Source organism: Pelmatolapia mariae, linkage group LG3_W (genome assembly GCF_036321145.2).
Source record: "Pelmatolapia mariae isolate MD_Pm_ZW linkage group LG3_W, Pm_UMD_F_2, whole genome shotgun sequence".
Lineage (NCBI taxonomy): Eukaryota > Metazoa > Chordata > Actinopteri > Cichliformes > Cichlidae > Pelmatolapia > Pelmatolapia mariae.
In genome coordinates, this window is record NC_086229.1 from 64,673,777 (window position 1) to 64,686,310 (window position 12,534).

Consider the following 12,534-nt stretch of genomic DNA (forward strand, 5'->3'; position numbering starts at 1 on the left):
ATCGACCAGCATCTGGACAATCCACCGCCTTTCACTGTTTGTACCGTTACTAAAAAAAACCCCTCATCGGCTCATAAAAACGAAAAATAAGTCCAGCTATGACCCTGAGTCAAAAAGACAGCCAGTTAGCTAGCTAGCTGTCTAGCTCTTTGCAGGCACCGAAACCATCAGAGCTAATATGGGATGTCTTGGTAACACGAGCACATATTTGAAGTTTACATCTGGCCAATCCACCACCTTTCACTGTTTATACCGTTACTAAAATGAATAAATAAATAAATCATTTATTTATTTAAAATAAGTCCAGCTGTGACCACGAGACTTTACGAAGGACCGGGTGTGAAACCAGAGTAAGCCGCTCTCACTGTCATCCAGGCCGGCTGTAGCTTGTTAGCAAAGCCGCGCTAGCCACACTAGCCAGCTAGCCTCAAGCAGAAACGACATCGTCAGAACATTGTCGCTAATATGGGATGTTTTGACAAAATGAGCAGATATTTGAAGTTTACACACCTATATTCTCGCCTGAAAATATCTTAAAAGTTTATTTTGTGACCTAGAAACAGTATTAAGAGGAAAATAAAAACTAAGTGATGGCCGCCATTGTTTGACTCGGCAGAGGCGTGCTATGAATTGTGGGATATTGAGTTTTCCACCAAGCATTACCGTAACTATTGAATGATTTGCGCAACCTTAAAAATTCCAATGGCTCCTGAAAGCAGCGACGCTGTGCGCACCGTTGATATTGTCATCATTACGGTAATCCAAATAAGGGTAGACAGGCCGTACTACTCCCGGCATACCACTAGAGAGAGCCAACACACCACAAATGAAGTTTGAAATTTGTATCAGTGGGACCAAAAGATGGAGCCAACACACCACAAATGAAGTCTGTTTCTATGGCGCCAAAAGAAGAATCTTTCTAAATTTGCACTAAAATATTAATATTTAAAAAACTATAAAAGTCATAAACACCAAAAGTGTATACCATACTAGTCCAGCTCCAGCCGCACAAAATGATCTAACATATGTAACCCTATTGTCAAAACTGTTTGGCAGAGAAGCGCGGGAAAATTTTCACTAAAATATTAATATTTAAAAAACTATAATAGTCATAAACACCAAAAGTCATAGCACACCATTCCTGATCCAGCCGCACAAAATGAGGTAACATATATGAAGCTTGTCTCAAAACTGCGAGGCGAGATTCGCTGCAAAATTTCAGGCGGAAACTGAAGAATAATAATAATAATAATAATAATAATAAATCCGACGAATAGTAATATGTGTGCCTCTTGGCATAGGCACACATAATTAGACCTAGAGGCAGCATATAAATGGAGAATAAAATTGGCCCCAGTATAGATCCCTGGGGAACACCACAAGTAAGGGGAGCTGAGGAAGAGATAAAATCGCCAAAGCTCACAGAGAAGGTCTTGTCTGACAGGTATGACCTGAACCACTCTAATGGGGTGCCCTTTATGCCACAATGCTCCAACCGTGAGATTAAGATGCTGTGGTCAACAGTATCGAAGGCAGCGGTCAGATCTAAAAGCAGAAGCATAGCTGAGTCACCTGAGTCAGTGGCTAATAAAAGATCATTAAGAGCTTTTAAAAGTGCAGTTTCTGTGCTATGAAGAGCTGAAACCTCTCAAGAGCATTGTGTGGTTTTTTTTACAAAAGATTGCAGCTGAACAAACACAATCTTTTCCAAAATTTTCGACAGGAAGGAGAGCTTTGAAATTGGCTTGAAGTTAGTGAGGACAGAGGAGTCAAGATGAGGTTTTTTAAGTATAGGCTGTACAACAGCATGTTTAAAACACGCTGGCACAACACCTGAGCTAAGGCTGCTATTAAAAATAGCTAAAATGTCAGAACTGACAACCTTAAAAATCTTTTTTAAAATATGTGTTGGAATAATGTCATTTGGACAAGATGATGTCTTTGTGCCGTTACACACTTCCTCCACATGATCAAGACACACAGGCTCAAACTGATAGAAAACAGAAGAGCAGGTGAATATTTTAGAAAGGTCATGTGAAGGCATGGCGATCATAGATCGAAGCTGATTTATCTTATTGATAAAAAACTGCAGGAACTTTTCACAGGTGTCTGAGGAATTATTAATACAAGTAGCTGGGGAAATATTCAGGGCAGAGTCAATAATTGAAAAAAGAACCTGAGGATTATTGGAGCTATTCTCAGTAACAAAAAAAAAAACGTGACTTTTCTGCTTTTACAATGTCCTGATACCTGTACAGACTGTCTCTCAACAGGAGAAAAGACACCTGGAGCCCATCTTTTTTCCACTTACGTTCAGCCTTCCTGCACTCTCGTCTGGCTGAGCCACTGTGTGAGAGCTGAGCAGCGAAAGGAAATTAAGTGAGGAGCTGGCTCTCACTCAATGGGAGTCGACTCTTCTGATTCACTACAAAGCACTCTCCAAGCACGGCTCTTAGAGCTGATGCTTTGCGCATGACACATTATCGAACGTTCCGTTGTGTGTCATAGATACTGTTGACTCCAAATCTCCTGACCACTATGTCGATCTGAGACAGCAAGACTGAGACAGCGAGACCAAGACAACGTAAAAGTGGTCTTGAGACATCCAACTCTACATAATTGTAATCATTAAACTGTGTAAATAATTTGATACAGATATATAGTATAAATTTACGTTTTAATATTTTGGATATGATGAGAAATTTTAATATAAATAAAAGATTGTAAATGATATCTATTGGTGATTCTAAACCTAATATGAATGTGAGAGTTGAAGTTTGTATGTGATGGGGTGATGACCTTTACTCACCGTATAACAGGTTTGATAAACTCAAGCTCTACTGTAACCCTGAAGTAGATAATTCTGCAAAAGAACAGATCACGACATGTTACTGTAGAAAATCAGAAACGTGAATTTGTGTGTTTGTCAGCTGTTTGTGTGGAGTTGTTCTTTATGTTCACCTCAAATCAACCTGAGTGTCATTTCTCTTTAGTTCTGATCTCACTGCTGAGCTGCACAACAAACCAAGGTCAGTAACCTTCTTCTGTCACAGTTTAAACCTGAGAAATGCTCACTGATATGACCTGATTGGGTTCATGTTGGTAGGTAGCTATCAAATATAAAAGTGCTGAAATGAAAAATGTAAGAAAATATTCACAGATAATCAGAGATGGGCAGTAACGCGGACTGTAATCCGAATACTTTTTTCAAGTAACGAGTAAAGTAAGGGATTACTATTGCATATGACTGTGCAGCATTTTAAGCGTGGAAGTACTGACCTTACTTTGAGTTTGATTCAGTAAAAAGTGACAAAAACATTAGTGTCCGCTGTTCACTGCGGGGTAAGAAAACTTCATTTTACTGTGTTTTACTTGTGTACATTTGAAAGAGTGAGTGTAAACACAAAAAACTATTTTATTTCATATGCTGGAATGTGCAGAAAATAGGTTTAAATGTTAAACCTTCCAGTCAGAGAATGTTGCATATGATTAAATTTTTGCTTGATGCATGAAGCTAAAGGATTGAAACTAAAAGTAGTTTTTAAAGAGACCTTTTCATGTGATTACATTTTATATAATTGATAATGCAGAAAAAATAGAATTGGGCTGAAAGATCTATTGCTTTTATTACCTATTCAGGTTCTAAATCATTTTTTTAAAAAGTAACTAAGTAACTAATTAATTTTGAAAATCAGTAATTAATCAGTAATTGGTTAGTGATTTCTTTTATCAAGTAACTTGACCAACACTGCGATAATAAGTACATTTTTCATTGTAACCCTCACAGCTCGTCTGACTGTGAGTCCCAGCAGCTCTCAGTTCTTTAAAGGAGACTTTGTGTCTCTGAGCTGTGAGGAGGACGACAGCTCTGCTGGATGGACTCTGAGGAGAAACACAAGCAATCTACAGAGGACTCAGTGTGGAGCTGAATGGGGAAAACCAACAAATTCAGCTAATTCTTCCTGTAACATGAGCTACATCTTAACACAGGACAGTGGAGTTTACTGGTGTGAGTCCAGAGAGGGTCCCATCAGTAACATGGTTAACCTGACAGTCACTGGTAAGCTGAGTGTGTGGAGTTAGTGTTGATGAAGCTGTGTGTAAATGGATGAAATGCTGTAGTTTGTCTCTGTGTTGAGGTGGATCAGTGATCCTGCAGAGTCCTGTCCTCCCTGTGATGGAGGGAGATGACGTCACTCTGCTCTGTAAAACAAAGACCACTCCCTCCAACCTCCCAGCTGCTTTCTATAAAGATGGCTCCCTCATCAGGAAGCAGCCTACAGGTCACATGACCATCCAGCATGTTTCCAGGTCTGATGAAGGCCTCTACAAGTGTGACATCAGCGGTCATGGAGAGTCTCCATCCAGCTGGATCACTGTCACAGGTGACACGCTCACCTGTCTGTGTTTCTGCAGCTTTCAACATTCACAATGTGACGACAACTTAATGACTGTGTTTGCTTTATTTTAGTGAAAAACACCACCACACCTCCACCTACATCCACATCTCCAACTACGCCTACCTCTGTATCACTCTCTCCTGTCATTCTCTCTGTGTTGTCATCTTTTGGATCAGTCTGTGTTGTGGTTCTGCTGGTGAGACGATGTGTTCACAGGAAACCTGAAGGTGACTTCTTGATTTTACATGTGTTTTTTTTCATATTCTGAATTTAATATGATTAAAATGGCCTGTATTTGATTAAATCTCTTGAGGCATAAATGACAATTTTTAGACTCAAATGCTCCATTAAGACTTTTTAAAAGTCTTATATCTATAGTTTGCTCTTAAATTTTGATAATTTCAGCAGATCTAGACAAAGATTCAGAAGATGATGTCACAAAATGTCTGTGAAGGTTCTCAGTCATCCAGGTCATCGTAGTCTAAGGAGCTTGGAAAGAAAAGCGTCTGGACTTCTTTAAGTTGCTTGAAGACGTTTCACCTCTCATCCGAGAAGCTTCTTCGGTTCTAAGGTCAAATGGCGGAGAGTCCCAGATTTAAACCCAGTGGGAGTATCCCCCCAAAGAGAGACAAAGGACCCCCTGATGATCCTATAGATCATACACCAGCTAGGGAGGATAAGAAAGACAAACCCAACAACATTGTCATCCCCTATGTAGCCGGTGTATCAGAGAAACTCAGGAGAGTTTTCTCCAAACACGACATCCCAGTGTACTTCAGACCCAGCAACACACTCAGACAGAAACTGGTTCACCCGAAAGACAAAACTCCAAAACACAGACTTAACAACGTGGTGTATGCTGTACAGTGCAGCGAGGAATGCCCAGACCTCTGCATCGGAGAGACCAAACAGCCACTTCACAAGCGCATGGCACAACATAGAAGAGCCACCTCCACAGGACAAGACTCAGCAGTCCATCTGCATCTTAAGGATAAAGGACACTCTTTCGAGGATGCCAACGTTCACATTTTGGACAGAGAGGACAGATGGTTTGAAAGAGGAGTGAAAGAAGCCGTCTATGTCCACTGTGAGCGACCATCTTTGAACAGAGGCGGTGGTTTACGACACCAACTGTCTGCCATCTATAATCCAGTTTTGAGTTCCCTCCCCAGACGCCTTAATGCCCACTCACATTCTGGGCCATCTGACCTCAGGAAATCACATGATAGGGTGGGGCCAGGTTTCACAATGAGCTCACCTGAAACTCTGGCTGATTGGGACCCACACCCGCTTTCACACCTTGGTTCATGTGATTAGGTAGAGGATCATCAGGGGGCCCTTTGTCCCTCTTTGGGGGGATACTCCCACTGGGTTTAAATCTGGGACTCTCCACCACTGATCCTTAGAACTGAAGAAGCTTCTCGGATGAGAGGTGAAACGTCTTCAACCAACTTAAAGAAGTCCAGACGCTTTTCTTTGCAAACTCCTTAGACTATGATGTCACAAACAACATCTGGCACAGTTACATAAATAATAATAAAAATAACTTTTAAAACAGAGGGTTCCTGTGATAACTTGCCAAATGTGTCTAGCTTTGCTCTAAGGTCCAAAATATCCTGACTTTCATTCTTAGGTGGGCTTGAATCTTCCTCACAGTATTCTTTGTTCTGCTCAAGACAGACACTTCTCACAGCTTCTTGCTGAACAGTAACTCAAAAGGAGAAAATCCTGTGAAGGCCTCAGGCAGCTCCTGCACTGCAAACATCACAGATTATAATCAGTGATCCCAGTTTTGTTCATCCTTGTGAATTAACTTACGAAACATTTAAAGCCTTATTCAGCTGCTCCACTAGCGTCTTAATCTCCAGGTTATAGATGCTGATCCAAACACACTCAGTGCCCAGTAATTCATACAGTTCATGAATGATGTCACTATCCCTTGTGGGATACTGACTCAGGAAGTGACACGAAAAAGTACCACACTTTTTGCAGAAATGGGGGACAGTGGTGGTGCTTCAGGATTGTTGTGGTTGTGATGAACCGCCTGGAAAATTGTTTCCCACTGACTTTTCAGCACCAACAACTGCGTATGCTCTTGTTGTGTGTGGTTGTCACCAGTGCCTCTGTGGACCTGCGGAGAAACAGCAAATAATAGAGCAGTAGTGGATTCCATCGACCGCTGTCCCAAGATGGAGAAGCTGCCTGCAGCCTCTGTTCAAACTGATTAAGGATGATGTATTGAGTCTATTGATTCTCTCCCTTTGCAAGGCCAGTCTGTAGGACTCGCAGGCTGGTTTAGAATGCGCACGGTATTTATTATGGAGATAGGTGAACTGCACACGAATGACTGATTTAAACAGGAAAAACATTTGAAGAGTTGACAACAATGAGACAAGGAACCGAGAGAAACTGAGGGCTTATATAGACAGGACAATGAAGGGGCCCGGAAACAGGTGGGAACACAGCTGGGATAAATCTAACTAATGACACAGAGGAAGTAGAACAAAACATAACGCACAGGATTACAAGACTAACACAATAAAACAGCTTCTGTGCCACCCCCCGTGGCTCAACTGTTGCTGTTGGGCTCCAGATCAGCGACAAACGGGTTGCTGCGGCAGCGGGCACTTTGCACCTCAGCTCAGGTACCAACGGAGGCTTGCTGACCAGTTGGCTGCAGCCCTCGCCTCGGTCACTCTGTGCAGTCAAGTGACTGTTGGCAAGGCCGGCCGCTGTATCCACGCTCACCTCTGTCTCTCTAGGCAGCCCCTCAACAAACTGCTCCAGCACAATCACATAGAGCATCTGTGCCTCACCCTTCGATGGCTTGAGCTGCAGCCATCTCACCGTGGCGTTGTGCAGCTTCCAGTCCCAGGCGAATGCCTGATCCCCTTCGCCATCTAACTGCTGCGAACCGCCTGCTGGTCCTCTGTGGAGAGGCCCAGCCAATCCAACACGGCCCAGGAAGCATCCTGAAAACACCTCCAGGACACGGGGGGCAGGCTCAGGGCTGCCGTCTGGGCCTCCCCCGACATGCCTCACCTGTAGCCTGGAATGCCTCCATGAAGACCTGTGAATCATCCCCCTTCCCCATCTGATGCATGGTCTGCACGGGTGGTGCAAATTGTAGGTCTGACATGACTATTTAGGGTTTTGTCACCACTGTGAAATGAATTGACGCCACGCAGCCTCAGGTAACAGTTTTGTCATATTGATTTCCACAATAAATTTCTCCTTACGTTTGGAGGTCAGCTTTCAGCTGCTTATCCACACCACACTCTGCTCCTCTCTTGAGTCCCTGCGTCACTGAGCTGGACAGTTTGATTACTGGGTGGAAGTAGCTGCTTTGCCAGCCACCCTGACACTGCCCCTCAAGCTAGCTGCACCATCCCTCCACTGCAGCAAAGCCAGAAACCACACCCCTGCGACAGTCCAAAACTGAAAGCACCGTGTGTGACCTCCTAATGTCAGAGGTCACACACAGCTCAGAAAACCCCTTGGGGCTTAACAGGTTACCTATAGCGACAATAAATGTTTTTTGTTGCAAACTACAAACACCCTTAATTCTACTGTGTGGCTGAACATTTTAACATGAGAGTCTACAGGTCCTTCTCAAAAAATTAGCATATTGTGATAAAGTTCATTATTTCCTGTAATGTACTGATAAACATTAGACTTTCATATATTTTAGATTCATTACACACAACTGAAGTAGTTCAAGCCTTTCATTGTTTTAATATTGATGGTTTTGGCATACATAACTCATGAAAACCCAAAATTCCTGTCTCAAAAAATTAGCATATCATTAAAAGGTTCTCTAAATGAGCTATTAACCATCTGAATCAACGAATTAACTCTAAACACCTGCAAAAGATTCCTGAGGCTTTTAAAAACTCCCAGCCTGGTTCATTACTCAAAACCGCAATCATGGGTAAGACTGCCGACCTGACTGCTGTCCAGAAGGCCATCATTGACACCCTCAAGCAAGAGGGTAAGACACAGAAAGAAATTTCTGAATGAATAGGCTGTTCCCAGAGTGCTGTATCAAGGCACCTCAGTGGGAAGTCTGTGGGAAGGAAAAAGTGTGGCAGAAAACGCTGCACAACGAGAAGAGGTGACCGGACCCTGAGGAAGATTGTGGAGAAGAACCGATTCCAGACCTTGGGGGACCTGCGGAAGAAATGGACTGAGTCTGGAGTAGAAACATCCAGAGCCACCGTGTACAGGCGTGTGCAGGAAATGGGCTACAGGTGCTGCATTCCCCAGGTCAAGCCACTTTCGAACCAGAAACAGTGGCAGAAGCGCCTGACCTGGGCTACAGAGAAGCAGCACTGGACTGTTGCTCAGTGGTCCAAAGTACTTTTTTCAGATGAAAGCAACTTTTGCATGTCATTCGGAAATCAAGGTGCCAGAGTCTGGAGGAAGACTGGGAGAGGGAAATGCCAAAATGCCTGAAGTCCAGTGTCAAGTACCCACAGTCAGTGATGGTCTGGGGTGCCATGTCAGCTGCTGGTGTTGGTCCACTGTGTTTTATCAAGGGCAGGGTCAATGCAGCTAGCTATCAGGAGATTTTGGAGCACTTCATGCTTCCATCTGCTGAAAAGCTTTATGGAGATGAAGATTTCATTTTTCAGCACGACCTGGCACCTGCTCACAGTGCCAAAACCACTGGTAAATGGTTTACTGACCATGGTATTACTGTGCTCAATTGGCCTGCCAACTCTCCTGACCTGAACCCCATAGAGAATCTGTGGGATATTGTGAAGAGAAAGTTGAGAGACGCAAGACCCAACACTCTGGATGAGCTTAAGGCCGCTATCGAAGCATCCTGGGCCTCCATAACACCTCAGCAGTGCCACAGGCTGATTGCCTCCATGCCACGCCGCATTGAAGCAGTCATTTCTGCAAAAGGATTCCCGACCAAGTACTGAGTGCATAACTGAACATAATTATTTGAAGGTTGACTTTTTTTGTATTAAATACACTTTTCTTTTATTGGTCGGATGAAATATGCTAATTTTTTGAGACAGGAATTTTGGGTTTTCATGAGTTATGTATGCCAAAATCATCAATATTAAAACAATGAAAGGCTTGAACTACTTCAGTTGTGTGTAATGGATCTAAAATATATGAAAGTCTAACGTTTATCAGTACATTACAGGAAATAATGAACTTTATCACAATATGCTAATTTTTTGAGAAGGACCTGTATGTGGACTGAGTCATTGCTGACACCTTAAGTGGAAATTAGAGTGCCTTTCTTCCTTTATCCAAATGTAACAACTTGATCATCTTGATTAAATGCAGTTGTCTGTCTTTAAGGTTTGTTGTTGTGTGCTGAATGTTGTTCATTGGGTTCTGGACTGTGTGATTGTTGTTTGTGGTTAACAGACACTAACAGCTCTGCAGTCATTCAAAATCCTGTTTCTGATCTAAAAAAATAAATCAGATGAAGGTGTTAAACAAAAGTAAAGTGTTAGTTTTAAAACATAGAGGGAACTTTATTGTTGTATTTGTGGCAACAAAATTTTAAATTCTATTACTCTCAGTATCTGGTGTATATAGATCCAAATTCAGAATCTAACTTTTATAAAGTTAATTATTTTTAGTTTTTGACTTTCAGGCATGTTGACCTAATACAAGAATCCTGGTGTTGAGCACTCATGTTTTCTATTTACATACTATTGTTACTTACTTATTAACTATATAAATGCTTTTTGTGCAAAGATTACTGCAGTAGAAGTTTCTATACAAGCAGCTGTGTTATCAGATGGATGACTTGCAGTGTTGTCTTCCATATGTGTTTTTTTCTGCAGAGAGTGATCCAGTTACACCCCACCCAGCAGTGAAAACAGAAGACATCATTTATGGACAAATAATCATCAAAAAGAAGCAAAACAAATTAAATATAAGAGGTACATGTGCTTATCATGATCTATTTCTGCAGCTATTGCTCCTAAAGATGACAAGTTGTTAATGCAAAATGATTAGTTTGTCATCACAAGACCATCAGTCATTTTTTGCATCCATTCATTTCATACTATTTCTAGATCTGAGCAGTAAACTACAGTTGTGACTTTAACTGTGGGATCAATTAATTTTATTAACAGGGTACATATTGCAGACTTTTAAGGTGACAGAAATGTAACCGCTATTTATAATAAGCTGTTTAATCATAGACCTTTTTTTTCACCTTTTATTTAAAAAATTTCACAGTACATATTGTACACACCTCTGGGGTTCTACTCCCGACCAGAGAGTCTCTATCCGCTTAGAGACTCTCTGCTCCCTAGATTAGACTCTCCCATGCTAACCAAGCCTACCTCAGATATGAGCGAGAGACAGAAAACTGAAGCCATACCAGCTTGGACGTCGTCCAGATTACCAAGGTCTGCGTCCAGCTTGAGGAACCAGGACAGACTGTTGAGCTGTGGGCTACTGGAACAAGAAGGCACAAGAGGGCAAGAGATGCGAATAGAGTGCTGTTGGAATGCCACTATGCAAGCAACCTCAGTGGAACAGGTTTCATGAATAGGATGTGGGACCTATGGGATCTTCGATACCTTGCATCTAGATTTATGGCGAAACAACTAGCTCAGTCTTCCAAAATTCGGAAGAAGTAACTGCTCTCATGGGTAGATATTGATAAGGTACAACACAAATGTTATGGCAAGAGGGAGCCAGGACAACAGGAACTAACCGAAAAGGTGAAACTTGATACGTGGATCCTCCATAGCTAGTTACCAAGACCATGTGAAGTACCCTCTGAAGATCTACTAGATGATGTGAAAGTAGCACAACGGAAAATTCCTACTGCTAACAAAACTGAGACTAATCAGCTGATCAGCACCATGGCAGCAGTGATCAGTGAGATGAACAGCCACAAGTAGCAGTACCCTCCACAGAACCAAGATATGCGCTCAGTGGCAGGGGAACAGCGCCACAAGACAGTACTGGAAGAGCCTATGGGAGAAGGATGCAATGCATAACCACAATGGTCAGTGGATAGCGGATCTCAGAGCAGGCCACAGCAACCACCTAAACAGGGTCCTGTAACCATCACAGTGGGAGAAATCTAAGAAGGGGTCTTCAGTATGAATAGTTGGACAGCACCAGACCTAACATGATTCATGCCTGCTGGCTGAAGAAGCTGACTGCACTCCATGAGCGTCTCGCAGCACAGATGAACCAGCTGCTACTGGATGACAGACACCTGGAGCAAAATTAGAACCTAACTAATTTTGTGGTCTCAGCCACAGCTTCACCTTATCTGGGCAAAATTCCATCTATGTTGTGACTTTGGCAGCGCCATAACTTAGTTTTAAATCCTCCAGCAGGCTTGTTTAGACTAGATGGGTCTGCTATCTGGATTTAGTTGTTAACATTAAGAATTAATTGTCACTAGGAGATGTCTAAAGAGACAATCTGATCACACTTAACCTACTTTAAGACAATGACTTATTTTGACTTCTTTCCACATGTGAAACCACAGAAGCAACTTCCTGTTGTTGACACCAGTTAACTGTAGTCTTATTGTGATGAGACCTCTGACCACAGTGTGTACTGGTTTGGCGAACAGAAGTGTTCTTGTTGTGAGAACAAGTTTGCTTTGTGCTCTGTGGTGAAGCATCTCAGTCTGTATTAGAAGAAGATGGCAGCTTTGTGGTCGTCTGCCCCCCATGTTCACAGATACACCCACCAGTTCTTTCTGGTCAAATGTTTTTCAGCAGAGGTGGTAAGAAGTGGAAAAAAAATATGAAAACCCACAGCTGTGTATAAAGGTTTTCATTTAATTTGTGTATAAATAAGTAATAAAAACTTGGTGCCGCAGCTGTAGTGTAATAGTAAACAGTACTGTTTCTGTTGTACATGCAACAATTTCTCTGTGTTTCATTGTGCAGAGAGTGATCCAGCTGCAGTCTACTCAGGAGTGAGAACAGAAGCCATCAGTTATGGAGAAATAACCATCACACCAAAGAGGACCAGAGGTACAGCTGCTCTGTTTTTAACTTTGGAAACAGTCAGATGAGCTGCTTGTTTCCAGACTGTTTTCAGTCTTTCTGTTAAGCTAAGCTCATCTTGACCCAGTTTCAGGATATCAAACTGCTTATTCCTCATAAAGGAAAGTTTTTCA